The 21,738-nt window shown below is 42.5% G+C and overlaps 1 protein-coding gene across 2 annotated transcripts in view; it reads right to left on the bottom strand.

Annotated features, from left to right (window-relative positions):
• Window positions 1–21,738, bottom strand: part of SEMA5A (semaphorin 5A) — a 539,339-nt gene that overhangs the window by 116,385 nt on the left and 401,216 nt on the right. The gene's annotated exons all lie outside the window — the stretch shown is intronic.

Raw genomic sequence — 21,738 nt, 5'->3', positions numbered from 1 at the left:
ATATCCGTCTGTGTGCCTGCATCTAGACACCCTCTCTCTCTCTCTCTCTCTGTCTGGTTCTCTGGGATGCTCTCCTGGGTCTCAGCTCCATGGATTCTTCTTACCCATCCTACTGAACATCCATTTTGACCCAAACCCCCTCCCTCCTCCACATTTTCTGCTCATCACGTGTTTACACTCATTTTGGCCTTAAGTGCTGCCCCAGGACAAGTGGGCCAGGGTCACCTGAACCACACAGATTCCCCCAGAGTGGCTGCGAGGGACACGAAGGAGGGTCCTCCCAGCCAGTAAGGGGCACGGCACAGTCAACCCCCCAGGGTTGGGACACAGACTTGAAACATAGGCTGTTGCCTGTGGTGCATGGAAGTGAAACCCCACCCCCTCCAGCCAACCTGCCAATCCAGGGCATGGATCCTACCCTCTAGAAGCACCTCTGAGAGCTGCTGGCAAGCTCCTCAGATCACCCTGGCTGAATAAAACCCACGGGAACCTGAGTTTCAAAACATCATGATTCTCACTCTATCAACCCAGACAATGGGGCTAGGAAGTCTTCTCAAAGGGGAAGTGGAATCCAGAACCTTTGGCTTCAAGGCCTCTGATTGATCTGCTAATCTCTGAAGGTCTGGACAGAAGTTACCTTTCCAGTTTTCCATTCCTAGGAGAGTCTTTAGAGATGGAGGATGTTTACCGAAGTGGATATATGGTATCCTGAGTTCATTAAGGAATATGTATTTGAAACATCTCCAGTGATCATTCATTGATTATGCTGCTGCTGCTGCTGTTAAGTCGCTTCAGTCGTGTCCGACTCTGTGAGACCCCATAGACGGCAGCCCACCAGGCTCCTCTGTTCCTGGGATTCTCCAGGCAAGACCACTGGAGTGGGTTGCCATTTCCTTCTCCAATGCATGAAAGGAAAAGTGAAAGGGAAGTCGCTCAGTCATGACCGACTCTCAGCGATCCCATGGACTGCAGCCTACCAGGCTCCTCTGTCCATGGGATTTTCCAGGCAAGAGTACTGGAGTGGGTTGCCATTGCCTTCTCCACATTGATTATGAACTGACTGTTAATTTTGCATATAATGATATATTCAATATCACTAAATCATTGCTCAATTTTATTTTAGGTTAGTTGGTTAAACATGTAACTTTTGAGAAAGTTCAAGCACAAACAGAATTGTAATGGATGCTGGGAAGATTAAAAATAAGGAGAATCCCATGGACAGAGGAGCCTGGCGGGCTACAGGCCATAGGGTTGCAAAGAGTCAGACACGACTGAAGTGACTTAGCATGCATACACGCACCAGTCTTTAAGAGTGTGTTTGTGAACACACAGCAAAGTAGGGAGATGGACAGAACAGGGGGGCAGACTGTGCAGCAAGGCAGCATTTTAATAAATAATCACACTTCAGCATGCAAGAAAATTTGTATGTATTTATTGTATGACTCAATCTAATTTTGACTTGGAGACCTCAGTTCCCAGCTGGTGGGAAGTTCAACCCAGGGATGTTCGGGTCTTCCTGCCTGTATGACGCAAAGGAACAAAGATGAGCAGGGCATCAGGAGAGTGGTGCAAACCAAGTGGGAGCTTCACGGAAGGTGACTTCAGCATCCATCCGCAGACGGAACGGCCAGGCTTCCTGCAGGCCAGTGAAAGGCAGGGAGCCCCTGCGGCCCTTTGGGAAATCCTGACAATCAAACAAGGTCTGAGACTGAAGTTAGGAGCCAGGCCCACCACTATCTAGTGAGCAGCAAGGCTCTGATGAGGCTTAAGGAAGACTCTTGGGAATACAGGGTGCCCATGTGCGTGCGTGCATGTGTGAGTGCTAGGTTGCTTTAGTTGCACTCTGTGGACTATAGCCCACTGGGCTCCTCTGTTCATGGGATTCTCCAGGCAAGAATAATAGAATGGGTTGCTGTGTCCTTCTTTAGGGGATCTTCCTGACTCAGAGATCAAACCTGCATTTCTTACATCTCCTGCATTTGCAGATGGGTTCTTTATCCCTAGTGCCACCTGGGAATATACACAGTACTATTGGAGAAGGAAATGGCAACCCACTCCAGTGTTCTTGCCTGGAGAATCCCAGGGATCGGGGAGCCTAGTGGGCTGCTGTCTATGGGATCACACAGAGTCAGACACGACTGAAGTGACTTAGCAGCAGCAGCAGCATGGATAAAATAGATAACTAATAAGAATCTGCTGTTTAGCACAGGGAACTCTCCTCAATACTCTGTAGTGGTCCACATAGGAAAAGAATCTGAGAAAGAGTGGATACATGTCTATGTACAACTGATTCACTTTGCTGTATAGCTGAAGCTAACACAACACTGCAAATTAACTATACTCCAATAAACATTAAAAAAAAGACTCTTGGGATAAAACAGAACATTTTAGAGCAATGCAGGAGTCTAGGTGTGGAGCGGCAGAATAGGCGGGAGTCCAGCTGAATAACTGTCATGTTTTGACTATTACCAGCACTGAAGAATTGATGCTTTCAAACTGTGGTGCTGGAGAAGACTCTTCAGAGTCCCTTGGACAGCAAGGAGATCAAGCCAGTAAATCCTAAAGGAAATCAGCCATGCATATTCATTGGAAGAACTGATGCTGAAGCTCCAATACTTTGCCCACCTGATGCAAGGAGCCGATTCATTGGAAAAGACCCTGATGCTGAGAAAGACTAAAGACAGGAGGAGAAGGGGACGAGAGAGGATGAGATAGTTGAAAGACATCAGTGACTCAATGGACATAAGTTTGAGCAAACTCTGGGAGACAGCAAAGGACAGGGAAGCCTGGCGTGCTGCAGGTCCATGGGGTCACAAAGAGTCGGATGTGACTTAGTGATTGAACAACAACAACACACTATTTTCACAGGAGCCATGGGTGAGAGAACTAAGTCCTATCCAACAGGTGAGCAAAGACAACTGGCTGATGATTATTTCTTTTGCTCATGGATTATTACTCTGTGAAACCAAATCAATAATGATGCAAACATCCATATGCTCATATATGCACTTTGGATTCTTAAGCAACTGTGTGGGAAAAACAAATTTTAAAAGATCTTTAAAAATTTGATTTAAAAGTATTCACCATCATTGACCAAAATTTCTCAGTGTATATTTCTGCACACCTTGTATCTACTTTCCAGCTGACTAACAAATCCAGGGATTTGTTTGATCCAGGGACCTAACAAAACTATAGGACTTAGCACTTCAGAGAATGGTATGGTAGTGTCAATTTAGGTGCTTGTCCATTGAGAAATGGATTATTTCTTGCCATATCAGTAAACAAGGATGTCATGGTCATCAGTGATTGCAGCCCTGAGGGAACTCCAGAAGCAGAAGAAAACCTGCCATCTAGACTGCAGCCACTCCCCACGGTGAGCTGGGAGGAAAGGAAGCTGAGGAAGTGAAAACGCAGGACACTGGTCCCAGACAGCTGAGGTGCATATCAAAGGGATGATTTCAGTGAGCCCAGACTCTGTCTTCCCATACAAAGAAAAGTGCTAAATTCCTTAACTTGGGATACCTGGTTTTCTTTAATTTACAAAAAAAAATACATTTAACATTCAGACTATCTGCCCTTTGTTTGCAAAACTTGCATATAACATGGCTCCCCCCCTCACCTACTCTGAGCAGTTCTCTCAGGGTTATTTGAGATGCTGGCTCCCAGGCCTGAAGTCCAAAAAATTCCCACTGAATAAGACGTAACTCTCAATTTTTATGTAGTGAGTATTTTTTTTAACACTCACCACCCTCTGTGCCTCTGCTGGGTCGTCTTCACCATGAAGCATCAGTCACGTGAGGTGCTTCGTGAAGCTCCCTGTTCTTTTGGCACTAGGGTGACTGTAGGAGGGCCTTCAGAGTGCTTTTATTTTGTGTGTGTGTGTGTTATTTTTGTGTTATAATATTTTCCAGGGTTTAATTACTGATTTACTTGTTTTGCAGCTTCTGCACTTGACATGATGAAGCTCCAAGAGGGCAGACGCTGTCAGCGTCATTCTCTGATGTCCGCAGAGTGGCCATCTCTGTGGCCTGTGGAGGTTACTGAATACGTGCCAGATGAGAGACTGAAGAGATGAGTGAGGGAAGGAAGGAAAGTAGAAAGACAGAAAGGCAGGGAAAGAAGGCAAATGTTACAGCAATGTCTTGTCACTTGCACATTTGCCAAAAAGACTCCTGATTAATGCTTTTGAGTAGCAACTTTTAGTAAGAAATATGATATCAGTCAATGTGAAGGTGAAACAAGAAATAATCCTCCACCAATTCCAAAATATATCCTCTAAAAGCATCATAAACTAAATAGGAGTGAAGAGAACCATTTTAATTGGTTTCAGCTGAGAAAATATCAGCTCTAAATATTTGCCACAGAAAAATAAAACCATACACACCTTCCATACTCCTGAAATTCAATACTCTAATCAAAGTCAGTTGAAGTTAAAAAATAAAATGCTAGAAATACAGAAAAGCTTCTCAATCAGTCTTTACCATTTTGAGATTAGAAAGAAAGGAGAAAGTTGGCACTTCCTGTCAATCACAGATCACTTCCCCAGAGAGACAAGGAGGAGAAAGTGGTTTAGGAAGTGAAGAATCGGTGCTGAGAGCAGGACAATAGGACGACACTGTTTGGCCCAAATTCTCATAATATTCACCTTTTTGTGAAAATACGAACTACTAATTATGTTATGGAAACAAATCTCAGAGTCATATATTTAAAGTTTCATGCTCAAATTGAAAACCACAGCTACTCATTATGGAAGAGATAGAGCTGCTGCAAGATTTTTAAGACTGATGAAAGCTAATTGTATGGTTGTTATTTGAAAGACATGAATAGCTGTAATTACACAAAAATGTACATAATGTACTGCAGAACTTATATTTGCCTAATTTCAGCAGAACAGGAAGCATGCTTATGTTCTCAGGAGTGGGCAGACTAAAGAAAGGATGCCCACTTAAATTTGAATTTTAGCTAAACCATTAACATTTTTTTAGTATTAGTATGTCCAATTCAATATTATTCATGGTTTATCTGAAGTTCAAATTAAAGTAGGCATCTTGTATTTTATTACATAAACAAAACTCATTATATCCACATCTCATTTGATTATCTCAGCAAGCTGGTGAGAATGTAACAAATATGTGAATGAGTATTCCCACTTGATAGATGAGAAAACTGAGTTTCTAGGAATAGAAGATCTGATATATATTTCCTATGAACAGGTCTTTCAAAGCCCCATGAAGAAGTCAGACACAAAATGGAGGTTCAAGTCAATGCTAATGAACAAGATAAATCCAACAAAGGGCCCCAAAGAATCATTAAATAAAAAGCCAGTGGGAGTGACACCTAAGAAAGGGCAGTTTCGTCGAGATTGTTTGCAAAACTCTTTATTCCACGAAGTCTCCCACAAGTTGTGAAACATAACCAGCTGGGAGGTAGCAAGAAGGCAGGCAACCTCCTGATCCACCAGAAGCTGCCCACGTGGACGACACGCAGAGGCAGCATCTGCTTCAGAAAGCTCTGGACTCTCCTGGCCATCAGGACGACATCCCTTCTCTGGGTACCACGACCCAGGCATAGACAGGCAAACACAGTGACTGACAGCCTAGCCATGCGCTCTTACACCATCTATTTAAAGAGGGAGGCACACTGAGCCAGATCAAACACCTGTCTGTGGATGAACAGAAGCTGCATGCACATTGAAAGGGCAGTAATTCTGGGCATAAAAGACAAGGACCACTGCCCGGCCCCCCCCCCCCCCCGCAAAACAAGCACCATGCAAGGAAGGTACCCTCACCAGACCAGACCTTGAACAAATGAAGGGCTTCACTGAAGTGCTTGCCGGTGACATGAGAACTCTCCTGGGCACACAGCATCAGACTGCAGGTCCCAATAATTCCTAATATTGATTTTTACTGGTGACTAACAAAGTCATGGAAGACCAGAGGCACAGCTGATGGCAGGTGGAAAACACAGGCAAAATTGGATTATCGCAATAAGAGAGGCATGCGTTTCAACCTCAATATTCTGAGCCATTAGGAAAATGACCAAAGGAAAAAGCAAAAATCATAAATAAGATGGTTTTCTAAGTTAAAGTTGGAACCCTGACACGTGACATAGCAAGAAATCCGTTTTAAAAATGACTGCTGGGGAATATTTACATAATACTTATCAGAAGACTGGAGTGCTACTTGAAAATGACATGAGAAATCCTTGCCCATCCCCACCCCTTGCCCAATTCCAACCACAAGAAATGATCCATGAGACACAGAAGCTTGGTCCACAACCTCCAACCCACAAGAAAATCTGTGCAGGTCCTACAGCTAATGAGCTGCCAAATAACCTTAGAGGAATAATAGGAGAAATGAGAACAAAACCAAGTAAACAAAAATGCATGTGTTTCTCTGCAGAAAAAAATAAAAAATAAAAAAAACTGATTTCAGTGAGAGCAGAATGTGGTAGTCACGAAAGCTGCCAGGACACATTCCTCACACATTTCATGGGAACAAAGTGACTGGCATGTGGGACCTGAGGAACAAATGATGACTAGAATCCTCAAGAAACTATCGAGCATGGATGCCTGGAGGCGGGAGCTCACAGAGTGAGTCTAGACCAGCATTATCCAATGGAAATATAGAGCAATCCATGTAATTAATATTTTTTAGTAGCCACATTTAAAAAAAGATTAACAGGTGAATTGAATTTATTTACTAATTTTTATTTACTCCAATGTATACTTTGGCCATCTGATGCGAAGAGCTGACTCATTTGAAAAGACCTTGATGCTGGGAAAGATTGAGGGCAGGAAGAGAAGGGGACGACAGAGGATGAGATGGTTGGATGGCATCATCAACTTGATGGACATGAGCTTGAGTAAACTCTGGGAGTTGGTGATGGACAGGGAGGCCTGGCATGCTGCAGTCCATGGGGTTGCAAAGAGTCGGACATGACAGTGATTGAAGTGAACTGAAAGAAGATTCTTTATGTTTTGGCTTGTGTGTTTTGTAGAGTTTTCCTTTAGTTAGAGGTTAGTCTTATGCTTGGGCTTCCTCAGTAGCTCAACAATAAAGAATCCAGCTACAATGCAGGAACCGCAGGAGACATGAGTTGGATCCCTGGGTCGGGAAGATCCCCTGGAGGAGGGCATGGCAACCCACTCCAGTATTCTTGCCTGGAGAATCCCATGGACAGAGGAGCCTGGTGGGCTATAGTCCACAGGGTTGCAAAGAGTCAGACACGATTGAAGTAATTTAGCACACACACACAAGCTTGCCCCTACTCTCGTGGAGTGAATCTTTGTATCATTTTTCTGAGAAAACCAATGACCCTTACTGCACTCCCAAATAGAAATGGTGATGGCGACATGACTTTTCATCATCCACAGCCTGAGTAATCAACATACTAAAGCCAGTGTAAACAAGAAAAAGCCGCTGATATATTTATATCGAAATATATGCTAACAAAGAAAGAAGTGCAGGTGTAAAACTTGATGGACAAACAGAAAACTATAGAACCCCTTATTTTCTTATTCAGTCAGTTTTGTAAATCCAAGGTAAGTCCTTGAGGGAGAATAAAAGAGATCCCATTGGTGTGGCCACCCTAAAGGCAAATAATCTACCATCACTATGTTTTCTAAACTAAAATTTCAGATAGTCATAGGGTATTAGCGTTGGAAAGAACCTACAACAATATTTTGAATTTTGTAGGTAAGAAAAGCAAAACCCAGAAAAACTGAGTCCCTAAGGTCAGATTCTGGAATCTAAATGTAGGTCCTCTGTGTTCAATCAGGTGGTTGTTTTTAAATTTCTGATAGTCTTTTCATTTTGAAAGTATGGAACTTATAATATGCAATCCTTATACAACAGTGCATTCAGAATAGTATAGCTGACAAGTTTCTCAAAAGATTCGGTTCAGTTCAGCTCAGTTGCTCAGTCATGTCTGACTCTGTGCGACCCCATGAACTGCAGCACGCCAGGCCTACTTGTCAAAAGATTAGGTAGTCTGATACTAAGGGTATTAAGCAGCAGTCATTATATATAGGAAAAGGAGTACGTCAAGGCTGTATATTGTCACCCTGCTTATTTAACTTATATGCAGAGTACATCATGAGAAATGCTGGGCTGGAAGAAGCACAAGCTGGAATTAAGATTGCCGGGAGAAATATCAATAACCTCAGATATGCAGATGATACCACCCTTATGGCAGAAAGTGAAGAGGAACTAAAAGGCCTCTTGATGAAAGTGAAAGAGGAGAGTGAACAAGTTGGCTTAAAGCTCAACATTCAGAAAACTAAGATCATGGCATCTGGTCCCATCACCTCATGGGAAATAGATGGGGAGAGAGTGGAAACAGTGTCAGACTTTATTTTTTTGGGCTCCAAAATCACTGCAGATGGTAACTGCAGCCATGAAATTAAAAGACACTTACTCCTTGGAAGGAAAGTTATGACCAACCTAGATAGCATATTAAAAAGCAGAGACATTACTTTGCCAACAAAGGTCCATCTAGTCAAGGCTATGGTTTTTCCAGAGGTCATGTATGGATGTGAGAGTTGGACTGTGAAGAAAGCTGAGTGCCAAAAAATTGATGCTTTTGAACTGTGGTGTAGGAGAAGACTCTTGAGAGTCCCTTGGACTGCAAGGAGATCCAACCAATCCATCCTGAAGGAGATCAGTCCTGGGTATTCATTGGAAGGACTGATGGTGAAGCTGAAACTCCAATACTTTGGCCACCTCATGCGAAGAGTTGACTCATTGGAAAAGACCCTGCTGCTTGGAGGGATTGGGGGGCAGGAAGAGAAGGGGATGACAGAGGATGAGATGGCTGGATGGCATCATCGACTCGATAGGCATGAGTTTGAGTAAACTCCGGGAGTCTGTGATGGACAGGGAGGCCTGGCGTGCTGCGATTCATGGGGTCGCAGAGTCGGACGTGACTGAGCGACTGAACTGAACTGACTGATTATTTGAGACAATGATTAAGCTGTGATTCCTGGACATGCTTATCACAGAATTCCCTACACAAACAACCAATGTATAAATGGTGCCAAGCCCAGGATAGATCTAACTTCTCTACCAGGCTAGGGACTGTCATTTCCACGAGCTCAGGAAGCAAACAAGAGAATAAACTGACGGAAAAATTGCCTAAGGACTTCCCTGGTGGCTCAGAGGTTAAGACTCAGTGCTTCCACAGCAGGGGGTATGGGTTTAATTCCTGGTCAGGGAACTAAGACCCTGCATGCAGTGTGGCTAAAGGGAAAAAAAAAAAAGAAAAGAAAAATAACTAGCGTATTCTATTTCAGTTATTTTTTTGAAGAAGGTTTAAGGTGATAAAAGATTGGTTTAAACAAAAAATTTTATAATAAATATATGATTTTTAAACCACTAATTTCTTTATGTAATGTAAGCTCTGTGTAATATAAACTTTAATACACATAATTCAGTTATAAGTGGTTGAAAATTAACTATATTTTTTACTTTGGGAGAAAATAGCAGGTCTTTTTCTAAATTTCAAAGTTCAGCTTGCTAATTAACATCAATTCAATAGTTTAAACAATACTTTATTCTGCATCTTGATAGGGATGGTCAAATACAGAAATCTCTCATTTGCTGTCAAGTATATCATATACTATGCAGATGACAACACCCTAATGGCAGAAAGCAAAGAGGAACTAAAGAGCTTCTTGATGAAAGTGAAAGAGGAGAGTGAAAAAGCTGGCTTAAAACTCAACATTCATTTCTGTGTCTCTTTTTCTGTTTTGCATATAGGGTTGTCGTTACCATCTTTCTAAATTCCATATATATGTGTTAGTATGCTGTAATGTTCTCTATCTTTCTGGCTTACTTCACTCTGTATACAGAAATACAGAACAGACTTTTGAACTCTGTGGGAGAAGGTGAGGGTGGGATGTTGCGAAAGAACAGCATCTATACTATCTATGGTGAAACAGATCACCAGCCCAGGTGGGATGCATGAGACAAGTGCTCGGGCCTGGTGCACTGGGAAGACCCAGAGGAATTGGGTGGAGAGGGAGGTGGGAGGGGGGATCGGGATGGGGAATACTTGTAAATCTATTGCTGATTCATGTCAATGTATGACAAAACCCACTGGAAAAAAAAAAAAAAAACTCAACATTCAAAAGACGAAGACTGTGGCATCCGGTCCCATCACTTTATGGCAAATAGAGGAGGAAACAATAGAAACAGTGACAGACTTTATTTTCCTGGGCCCCAAAGTCACTGCAGCTATGAAATTACAGGATACTTGGTCCTTGGAAGAAAAGTTATGACAAACCCAGTAAGTAATTGACTGAAAGTTGCTCAGCTGTGTCTGACTCTTTACAACCCCAAGGACTATACAGTCCATGAAATTCTCCAGGCCAGAATACTGGCATGAGAAAGGTTTCCCTTCCCCAGGGGATCTTCCCAACCCAGGGATAGAACCCAGGTCTCCCACATTGTAGGCGGATTCTTTACCAGCTGAGCCACAACCCAAGCAGCATGTTAAAAAGCAGAGACATTACTTTGCCAACAAAGGTCCATATAGTCAAGGCTATGGTTTTTCTAGTAGTCATGTATGGATGTGAGAGTTGGACCATAAACAAAGCTGAGCACCGAAGAATTGATGCTTTTGAACTGTGGTGTTGGAGAAGACTTTTGAGAGCCCCTTGGACTGCAAGGAGATCCAATCAGTTCAGCCTAAAGGAGATCAGTCCTGAACATTCATTGGAAGGACTGATGCTGAAGCTGAAGCTCCAACACTTTGGCCACCTGATGCAAAGAACTGACTCATTGGAAAAGACCCTGATTCTGGGAAAGAGTGAAGGCAGGAGGAAGAGACAACAGAGGATGAGATGGTTGGATGACATCATCGACTCAATGGACATGAGTTTGAGCAAGCTGCGGGAGTTGGTGATGGACAAGGAAACCTGGCTTGCTGCAGTCCATGGGGTCTCAAAGAGTTGGATATGACTGAGTGATTGAACTGATAACATAAAATATGGGGTATTTTGTGCTGGATCGTACTCCTTGAATATTCTTATGTTTAAGTCTTAATTCCTAATACTTCAGAATATGTGGAAAAAGGGCTTTTTAAAAAAAAGTATTTATTTTGCTGCATCGGGTCTTAGTTGCCTCATATAGGATCTTTGTTGTATCCTGTGGGATCTTTCATTGCTACGCACAAACTCTCTAGTTGTGGTATGAGGGCTTAGCTACTTCAAGAATGTAGGATCTTAGTTCCCCAACCAGGCATCAAACTGTGACCCCTGCCTTGGAAGGCAGATTCTTAACCATCAGACCACCAGTTGAAGTCCTAAGAAAGGGCTCTTAAAGAGGTTATTAACGTAAAATGAATCACATGGGTGATTCCTAAATCTAAAGTGCGTGTTGCGTGTGTGTTAATTCGCTCAGTTGTGTCCGACTCTTTGTAACCCCCATGGACTATAGCCCGCCAGGCTCCTCTGTCCATGGGATTCTCCATGCAAGAATACTGGAATGGGTGGCCATGTCCTCCTCCAGATGGAACCAGCTTTTCTTACATCTCCTGCATTGGCAAGTGGGTTCTTAGCCACTAGAGATACCTGGAAGCCCAATCTCAGGGGACTGGTATTCTTTAAGAAGAGGAATTAAGATACAGACTTCTGCATCCACATGGGAGGATACATCTGGAAGATACTTGACTACAAGCCAAGGGGAGAGATCTCAGAAGAAATAAACCCTGCCAACACCTTGATCTCAAACTTCTAGCCTCCAAAGCCATGAGAACAGACTTCTGTGGTTGTATCCACCCAATGTGCAGTACTCCATTTCTTTGCTAGGGTAGCTTGAGAAGACTAGCAGATGGACTCCATGCCAAGAGCAGGAAGAGTTTGTCACCCAAATAATTTGCTGAAAGCAATTTCAAATCTAGACTGCAAATTATTTTTCCATATTTCTCTAAGCTATTATGACTCAAATTCTAATGCAAAGGCATTATAAACTACGTTAGACAATTTTCTTTTTACCTTGTGTGGTTTATAACATGACTCATATTAGTAATAGTATGGTGTTATCAAATATTGTCATATATTTCATTTAATCCCCTATACATATGATCCTGGGCTAGAAAAGCAGCAGGAAATGACACAGAACATGTAGTATTGTGAAAAACTGATGCACTTTGATAAACATTATAAAATAATTCAAATAGCTGAAGCCATGTGCACAACCTTTATGCTAATGACCCTGGTGATCTTTGGGGGACAATTAGAACTAAATGAATCCTCAGGAAAAAGCTTTGCCATTATTTAAGGAAAAGGTCATTGACTATAATGAATTTCTTTTCAGAGGATTATCACCAAAATTTCAAAAGTTCATGAAATTTTTTTTTTGAAAGAGGGAAGGCAGAAAGGAAGGAGGGAGGAATAGGAAAGGAAAATAAATATGATCAGCTGAGTATAACATTTACTACTGCTATAAATAAAAATATTTTTTTATTTTTTATATTTGTATATGATCAGATAGCCTCCTGCAATTCATTAAAGCTTCAACAATAAAACAATACTTAAAGGGAAAGTCATGTCTTATGTTTTGGGCTTACCAGGAGGCTCAATGGTAAAGAATCTGCCTGTCAATGCAGGAGACACAGGAAATGTAGGTTCATTCCCTGTGTCAGGCAGATCCCCTGGAGAAGGAAATGGCAACCCACTCCAGTATTCTTGCCTGGAGAATCCCAAGGACAGAAGAGCCTGGTGGGCTACAGTCCATTGGGTCACAGAGTCGGACATGACTTAATAACTAAACAACTGCTTATAGCAGCTTCAAGTCTAATGAACTTGAAAACCCTAAACAACGAAGAAAGGTTCAGAGAAGTTAAAAATTTTTTTTGAGTATAGCAGCCAGAAGCACTTGTAAAAAACAGGAAAAATATATATCTCCACTAAGTTTCAATAAAACACTTAGGAGGGTGGAGCTGTAACATACTCTACACATATAAAATTTTTGTTTTAAGAAAGGAAAGAAGTCCCACCATGAAACAAAGAGACAAATATTCCAGGGAAATGTGTTATAAAAATGCAGCATGATTGCAAAGCCTTGGACGATGAAATCTTTTAAATCTTGATTCCATTCTCCTTTAACTACTTTTCTAAGTTCTGCTGTATTTTAAAAGGGACATTCAACTTGCCATGTGCTGAAGCCAGTACAGAAATTCAACCTGTGAACCAGACAGGTGGCCATCCTGATGATGGCTGGCTGTGATGGGGCTGGAGAGTCAGTGCAGACACCAAGGCCACTAATCAGGGAAGCTAAATTGCTTTATTTCCAATTGTGCATTTGACTCTGATTCTCCGCTGCTGTATCCAAGAGACATTTTTAGCGTTTATCTCATCGACCCAGAGTGACTGCAGACTAAAAGGAAGCCCTTTGTACTTGCATCTGTTGCTGCTCAGAGCTCTATCTGTGAGGTAATGACGAAGAGCCCTCTTCCACTCACTGGGCAGCATGTTGCCATAGCAACAGATCATTATACAAAGTTCATCAATTCAGCTGGTTGTTAGTCCCAAGTAGCAGACAGCTAATATGTTTCCAAAGTTCTTTCTTTTAACCCATAATTGAGCAAATGAATTAAATTGGTCTTGGCACTGGGAGCTCAGTATCACATTTATATAGTGAAGGGGAATTAAGAGAAAAAAAAAACAGGCTTTCTTGGCTGGTGTATGCCTGAAAAGGAGATTTTAATTAACTCAGTTTATCAGATTCAACTAATGGCTTATTTTTTTCGCAAAAAAAAAAAAAAAAAGGACATGTAAGTCAGCTTAGACATCCCAGTCATAAATTATATGTAACATTCTTTTATCACAAAGTATTATTTTAAACCATATTGAGGGAGTTTCCTGGCCATCCAGTGGTTAGGACTTGGCACTTTTGCTGCTGTGGTCTGAGTTTCATCCCTGGTCAGGGAACTAAGATCCTGCAAGCCACATGGTCTGGACAAATATATATATTTAAATATTGTCACCCTCAGTATGTAAATTTGAGGGAGTCAGTGTTGGCGGACACAGTCTCTCTTATTCATTGGGGTCTCACCAGTGTCTGCGCCTGACACCAAGGAGGTGCTCAAGCAGAACATGTGGTCCAGCGTGTGGACCCTGGAGCCTGAGGGCCTGGGTTAGACTCCTGTCTCTAGCTCACTCACCTCTGTGTCTCCTCCACCCTGGGACCCAGCTCACAGACCAGGGGCCAGGCAAGGAGGTTATCTACACAGAAGCCTTGGACGGTGCCTGGCAGGCAGGGTATGTTATGTCGTTACGTAAGAATTCACTGTTATTACTTTATTGCTATTTTTAGCTTATAGATTATAAGCCCTCCTCAAGTTTTGTCTAAAATGAGCAAGTTCCCTACATCTGTCAGTACTGGCCGCACATAAAAGAGAGGAGTAGATGATGGCTTTATTTCAACAACCTCTACTGTCTGAAAACCAAAATGAAACAAAACACTCCTCTAACTACTCTGCATCATAAGCTGATGCTTACATGCTTACAGGAAATTTAGCACTGGAGCATCCTGTGAACAAAAACCATATTCCATTCAAAATGAAAGTGCAATTAATGGAGCCCTCTGGGTATCTTTTCTAAGCTCCCATCTAACCCCACAGCTTCATTCTCCCATCATTCTGCTAAGGTGGCGATTCAAGTTTCTAGAAGGTAATTACTTGCCTTAGATTTATTGTATCTAAATCACCAAACAACGACCCAGTTGGCCAGGTTGGCAGCTCTCCATTGACAGGCATCAGGCAGGAACACAGGGTCTAAACGACCCTCTCACCCCCAGTGGTAAAATTTGTACTGCCTCTAATTCCATTAGGTATGAACTGAGATGGCTGAAAAGATCTATGCAAAGCACTTTTGTACTTGTGCAACATTAATTTAGAGGGGGGGGGGGAAAGAGCTGTCTATTCAGTGGAGTAAGAAAATTATTTTGTCGTTTTTCTGAATCACTGCATTGCACTAATTATGAACTAGTGGCTGATAGTCCCAGCTGTTGGGTAGCTGGACTTTTCAAATGCTTTTTTCAGGCATGATCTCACCCATTCCTACGGCATCAAAGCCGATCTGAGCCCTCCATTAGTGACCCAAACCTTTCTCTTTAAAAAAGGATTTCTAACCGACCATCAGACCTACCCCGGGGAAACTGGAACTCAGCGTATCCCCAAACTGCACTGTTGTCTCCCCTTTGGTGTAAATCTGCTCATGCATCTAAATCTCTTTCCATTCATTGGGATAAATTTTTCAATTATTCTATGTTTTCATTTGATCTTTTCTCTCAGGTCTTCCCTGGTGGCTCGGATGATAAAGAATCTGTCTGCAAGGCAGGAGACCCAGGTTTGATCCCTGGGTCAGAAAGATCCCTTGGAGGAGGGCATGGCAACCCACTCCAGTAACCTTGCCTGGAGAATCCCAAGGATGGAGGAGCCTGGCGGGCTACAGTCCATGGGGTTGCAAAGAGTCAGACACAACTGAGCAACTAATATTTTCTATCACTTTTCTGTCTCTCTACCTATAACGCCAGCTAATGCAACTTTTTTCACCTTCACAACACTCCATGCCTTTCTACATCTGCAGGTTTTCTATATCTGGTGTCTTCTTCCAGAAAGATTTTTCCAAACCTTCTCCATAAAGCATCCCCCTGTCTTTCAAGAGCCAGCTTCCACCCTCTTTCTGACCCTCCCAAGCCAGACCATTTTTCCCAAGTCTCTGGGCCTCAGGACCTACAGGAAGAAATCCTTAACCAGTCTTTGAGGAGACGGTGGGGAAGGGGAAGCCTACACTCTTCAGCTGGACCTTGAAAGATGAGCAAGCATTCACCAGGCAGAGAAGGATAGGAGGGCAAGTTGGGGAGGGGTGTCCGAGCAAAGTGGGGAGAATGGGGGACTCTGGCTCACAGGCGTGTAGAATTAACTGTTCCTTACAAGGGTGACACATTGGAAAAACCCAAATAAACCTTTTGGCCAACCCAAGATCAGCACCATTTACAACAGCAGAAGACTGGAAGCCTCCCAAATATCAATCCCCAAGATTACCTTAAGTTTAGGCAAACAGTGGAAAACTGCAGAGTGGCAAAGACGAAGAGATTTTAGTTATGTGCACGGGCATGAGTGAATCATTAATTTAAAAAATGTTGAACAAAATTTTAAAAAGATAGTCCCAGGAGAAAACACATAAACCCACTTACTGAAAGTTCCAGCCATATAAAACTAAGCAATGCCATCTCAGGAATAAAATATAGTGAAATTATCAAAGAAAGGAAGGGAATAATAAAAACAAAATTCAGGACAGTGGATACTGAGGGAAGAGGGCATGGGTTTGAAGTGGGGTAAAGAGGGAGGCCCCCAGAACACCAGTGCAGCTCACTGTGTGACTTGGCTGGTGGGTAAACTGATTCGAAAGTGAAAGTCAAAGAAAGTGAAAGTTGCTCAATCGGGTCCAACTCTTTGTGACCCCATGGACTATACAGTCTGTGGAATTCTCCAGGCTAGAATACTAGAGTGGATAGCCTTTCCCTTCTCTAGGGGATCTTCCCAACCCAGGGACTGAACCCAGATCTCCCACATTGTGGGCGGATTCTTTACCAGCTGACCCACAAAGGAAGCCCAAGAATACTGAAATGGGTAGCCTATCCCTTCTCCAGCAGATCTTCCTAACCCAGGCATCAAAGTGGGGTCTCCTGCATTGCAGGCGGATTCTTTACCAACTGAGCCACCAGGGACATTGATTTGACCATGTTATTATTCTTTACACCTAAAATATCTATCTAAAATAGTAGTCTACAATTTGCCCTTCCCCCAAAAAACTTCTTAAAAATGGAAAACTACTATATAGAATGCAATTCTTGACCTTGGCAAATTTACCACTTTAAGCAGATGGGCAGACCTATCTCTTATACCACATGTGTGTGTGCGTGCTGAGTCGCTTCAGTCATGTCTGACTCTATGTGACCCCATGGACTGTAGTCCGCCAGGCTCCTCTGTCCACGGGATTCTCCAGGCAAGAATACTTGAGTGGGTTGCCATGCCCTCCTCCAGGGGATCTTCCTGACCCAGGGATCGAACTGGTGTCTCTCATGTTTCCCACATTGGCAGCTGGGTTCTTTACCAGTAGTGCCACCAGGAAACACCACCTGCACCCCAACCCAATACACACATGCATTTACACGATGGGAAGCTGATTTAGATGCAAATATATTACATTAGAAGTGAGTATTAAGAACAAAAGTCATCAAAAGTATGTAGTAAGTAATAATCATGTAGTAATAAGTATGTAGTAAGTAAGTGATTAATACATGTACTTCTATTCCTTAAACGTTCCTCTGGGAAAGAACCGGTTATTCTTTGGGGATTGTCTTGGACTGAGCTTGAGATGGGAGCTTACACACTTTGCTGTTACCCACCCTCTAGACCTGGATGTGAGTTGGGGGCGGGGGGGCGGTCAAGGGAAAAATGTTCCACAGGAGGTAAGGGTTGGACTTCTGTAGACTTTGTAGAGGAAGAATGAAAGATAAAGGGTGGGAGAGAGAAGGCTGGGAGATGGACAGAAGCTGCCAATAAAACTTCCCCATGACATCGAACCTTTCACAGTGTCATCTAAGCCCACACAAGGCTTGCTGGGCCTTGTTCTTTTTAAACACAATCTGGTGAGGGAGCTGAGTGTGTGTCTGACAGCGTGAGAAACACAGTCTGCCTGAGAGTACACAGGACTTCACGAGCATAAGCTCAGAATTCATTAACAGAAATTGTGGAGAGAGCTGAGGACTTCCAAGGCCATGAAATTGCGAGTCTGAAATCAGAACCAAAGACTCAAGGGGCAGGAAAGCCCCAACCTGTTTCCACTGCGCAGGTGTGATACGTGTTATTAAATGTTTGTGTGCACAAAACAGCTCTACATCATGACTCGTTACTGAGATGAAGAGCTGGGATGTTCAGCCACTAAACAAGCCCCACACTAAGGATGCAGAATCCAGGGCCCTTGACCTGCTGGCCTCAATGCTCATTTACCGTGTGTCTCTAGAACTTTTTATGGATGCCAGTGAATCCTAACAAAATTCACTGGTTTTCCCTAACTAGGATTTAAATGGTTAAGGGGCAGCCGGGTCTCAGTACTAGCTGTACATCTTCCAACTATGAAGGCCAAAATGAGGGTCCCCATCAGACAGCAGGGGATAGGCCAGAGAGGATGGGCCACACAACCAGGACACTGGAGAGAGGTAAGTGATTAATACATGTGATCACAGGTCACAAGGCAAGATGCCAAGTCACGAACTGGGTGATAAGTCAGAGCCGAGCCAGGGAAAGATGAGCTTCACTGGGCCAGTGGCCTCCGGTTCCTGGCATACCTGGAGCTCAAGGCAGGGAGGCTCCAGAACCTGAGGAACCCAGAGGTACAGGTTAAGGAACCCTAACCTTGAAAGTCAGAAGGTCCAGAAGACAAGCTGCAGGTGACTCATCCCAAGTCAGTAAGTCAATAAAGACTAAGGCAACTGACCCTTATCGGGTCTGTGTGGCAAGAACTTAATGCTGCCCACAATTTAAACAGAAAATGCCTGATTTAAACAGATTTTGTAAGCAATATAATATATATATGTATATATATATATACATATAAAAATTACAAATTATATATATATAGTTTAACTCAGAGCAATAGTGTGTTGTGAAGATGGCCTTTGAAATAGCCAGTTTACCAAGGACAAGTCAACATCTCTGCAGATAGGGCTTTCACTTTGAACCAGTGGTCTTTTGCTATGGTCAAGGTCAGATTTTTAAAATTAATTGAGTATATCAATGAGGATCTACATGAAATGCCTACATTGATAACTATACTTTAATATCACTCTAAATAGTATAAGTGAGGATCTTTTTTTTTTACATTTTGAATAGTTAGACAATTACTGACTTTTTTATCATTAATACTGTCGACAAAAATCGTCACAATCTAAAAGTTGAGAGTCATGTTTTATTTGGTGGGAATTTTTAGGACTTCAAGCCTGGGAGACAGCATCTCAATAACGCTGAGAGAACTGCTCTGAGAATGCTGGGGATGGCGGGGAGGAGTCAGGTTATATAGAAATTTGCAACAAAGGGCAGGCAGTCTGAACATCAAAAGCATTTTGTGAATTAAAGGAAACCTGAGATTTCAAGGTAAGGAATTTAGTGCTTTGCTACCTATGGGAAGATGCAAGAGTCTGAGCTCACTGAATCTTTGCTTTCACATGCATCTCAGCTATCTGGGGCCAGCATCCTGTGTGTTTCCACATCCTGAGTTCCTCAGTGCTCACTGTAGGGCGTGCCTGCAGCCTGATGGCTCCTGGGTGGCAAGTATTCCTCTCTTCCCTGGGTGCCCTCACAGCTTAGCACTTCACACAAGCCTGAATCACTGATGATTGTGACATCCTTGTTTACTGACGTGGCAGGAAATGTGATAGCTCAGCTGGTAAAGAGTCCACCTGCAATGCAGGAGAACCTGGTTCGATCCCTGGGTTGGGAAGCTCCCCTGGAGGAGGGACAGGCTGCCCACTCCAGTATTCTTGGGCTTCCCTTGTGGCTCAGCTGGTAAAGAATCTGCCTGCAATGTGGGAGACCTGGGTTTGATCCCTGGGTTGGGAAGATCCCCTGGAGAAAGGAATGGCAACCCACTCCAGTATTCTGGCCTGGAGAATTCCATGAACTGTATAGGCTGTGGGGTCGCAAAGAGTCGGACACGACTGAGTGACTTTCACACTCCATTTCTCAACACAAATACGTGCAAATTAAGGGTCATAAAACCTCATATTATTCTCGGTATAAAAACCAACTTCTACTGTTCTTGACTCAAGATCATAGTAAGGAACTTGTAGTAATTTTAGATAATTCTCAATATTTTAGCCTCACATGATAACAATGCTTAACACATATTTTCTTGTTAAAGAAATAAATCATCTATCTTGAGCAAATTTTCTTGTCCTTTCTCTCTACTCAAGTTTAATTCTTCAAATAAAAAATTACATATTTAATCAGCTTCATTGTACTCAGTTGGAGTGCAAGATTAGACTAAAAATAGATAACAAGAACTGCCCTCTGAACATTGTTTTAATCTCAAAATGCTTTAATAGCTTCATACAGAGTTAAGCTTTTGTAGCCTTCAGAAATCCAAAAAGTGATGATAATTATTCACTTGGTCAAAAAGTGAATTAATTTGCATTGAATGCTCTTAAATGGTGAAAAAAGCTCAGAGCTTTTTTCTTCTTTCTTTCACATTTGGGTTTAGTTAACATAATGACAATGGGCTGGATGACTGCAAGGATGGCTGGCTGGACAGATAGACAGATGGCTCCTTGGTTTCATCCATCCGTTTATTCAGCACTGGTTTTGCTTTTACTATCAGCCAATGCACAACTGGGATCAACTTCACTGTTCATTTCTTTTTCATCTATGGGAGCAACTTCGTACATATATAATTATGATTTCAGATATTCTTGACTTTAGAAGTTAAGTCTGGGCTGCCTTGATTCTTCACATACTACAAGGTCTCATTAGCAAAAGTCATGTCTTCAGCTTCTCCGAGGAAATACTTATTTACCCAGCATGTAAGTCAGATAGGACCAAGAAGGAATAGCATTTGCTCTGAGGGGCATTGCCTTAAAACATTATCTTATTCTTAATACTATGAGAATAGTATGGTTCCTAAATAAGAACCTCTGCAGCATCTTTTTGGAAAGAGAATTCTGTTTAAAGACCATAAAATATTCTGTTTAGGAAACATCGATTTGACTATTTCAATATTTCAGTAAGGAAAGGTAGGTGAAAATATTATAAACCAATAAATAATTGGATGGGTTTTTAATCACACTGCAGGATTAGGCAATTTTTTTTTTTTGCAAGAAGTAAGTTGAAAGAAATTCTGATGTTGACATCTCTGCAAAAGACAGATACGGTTTCCCACACCCACGCAGGTTTGTAGATGTGCCCTGTCGATAATCACACTACCATCAAGCTGTTTACACCAATTACAATTTTCTGCAGGCATCCTGGCAGAAGGATTAATTCCTCCCACCTGGGTTAATTCACCACTTCCTCTAATGGGTTCCAGGTGGGAACTACAGTATTAATAGGTGCACGTCACCCACTACACCTTGGCACTCTCTTAGCAGGTCTGTCAAACTTCTTCCTTCTGTGCTAAGGGATTTCTCTACCCTCATCTCCTCTGCAAAGGTTTATTTGCAAAGAAATGATAGGTTTTTTTCCTCCAGTCACTCTGCTGTGTAACGACTTCTGGAAGCAAAGGCCGCATGTAATGTCATTGCTAATGATATTCCAACACGCAGTGAGGACTGCACTTCTACCTTCCCGGTCCTTCTGCGTGCAATGCTGTCAGCTTTAGAATTTAATTACCGGGAGGTCATGGCCTAAATCGGCTCAGTCACGGCTGGTCGTTATTGTTAGGCAAGGATCATATATACAAGCCAGCAAGGATGGTAGAAGGCGCTTAGACAAGGAGTGAAAAAGGCAGATGGTCAAAGCCAAGATGTAAACAATCCTACAAGTCATTTGCTGCTAGACATCAGATGCGGGTCCACTGTGGCCCAAGCAACCCGACACTTTGCAAAGCCCCTGTTACCACGTCCTGTGCTGAGATGAAATCATTTTAGAAACATTTGCTCTAGGGACAACATTCCTTTCACAGGGCGAGGGTGAAATCTGAGTTTTCCTAGTGCAAAGATTCAATTTGTTAACACA

This window comes from Dama dama, chromosome 25 (genome assembly GCF_033118175.1).
Source record: "Dama dama isolate Ldn47 chromosome 25, ASM3311817v1, whole genome shotgun sequence".
In the NCBI taxonomy this organism is placed as follows: domain Eukaryota; kingdom Metazoa; phylum Chordata; class Mammalia; order Artiodactyla; family Cervidae; genus Dama; species Dama dama.
The sequence above is the reverse complement of the archived record's forward strand: the minus strand, read 5'-3'. Positions and strand labels throughout refer to the sequence as shown.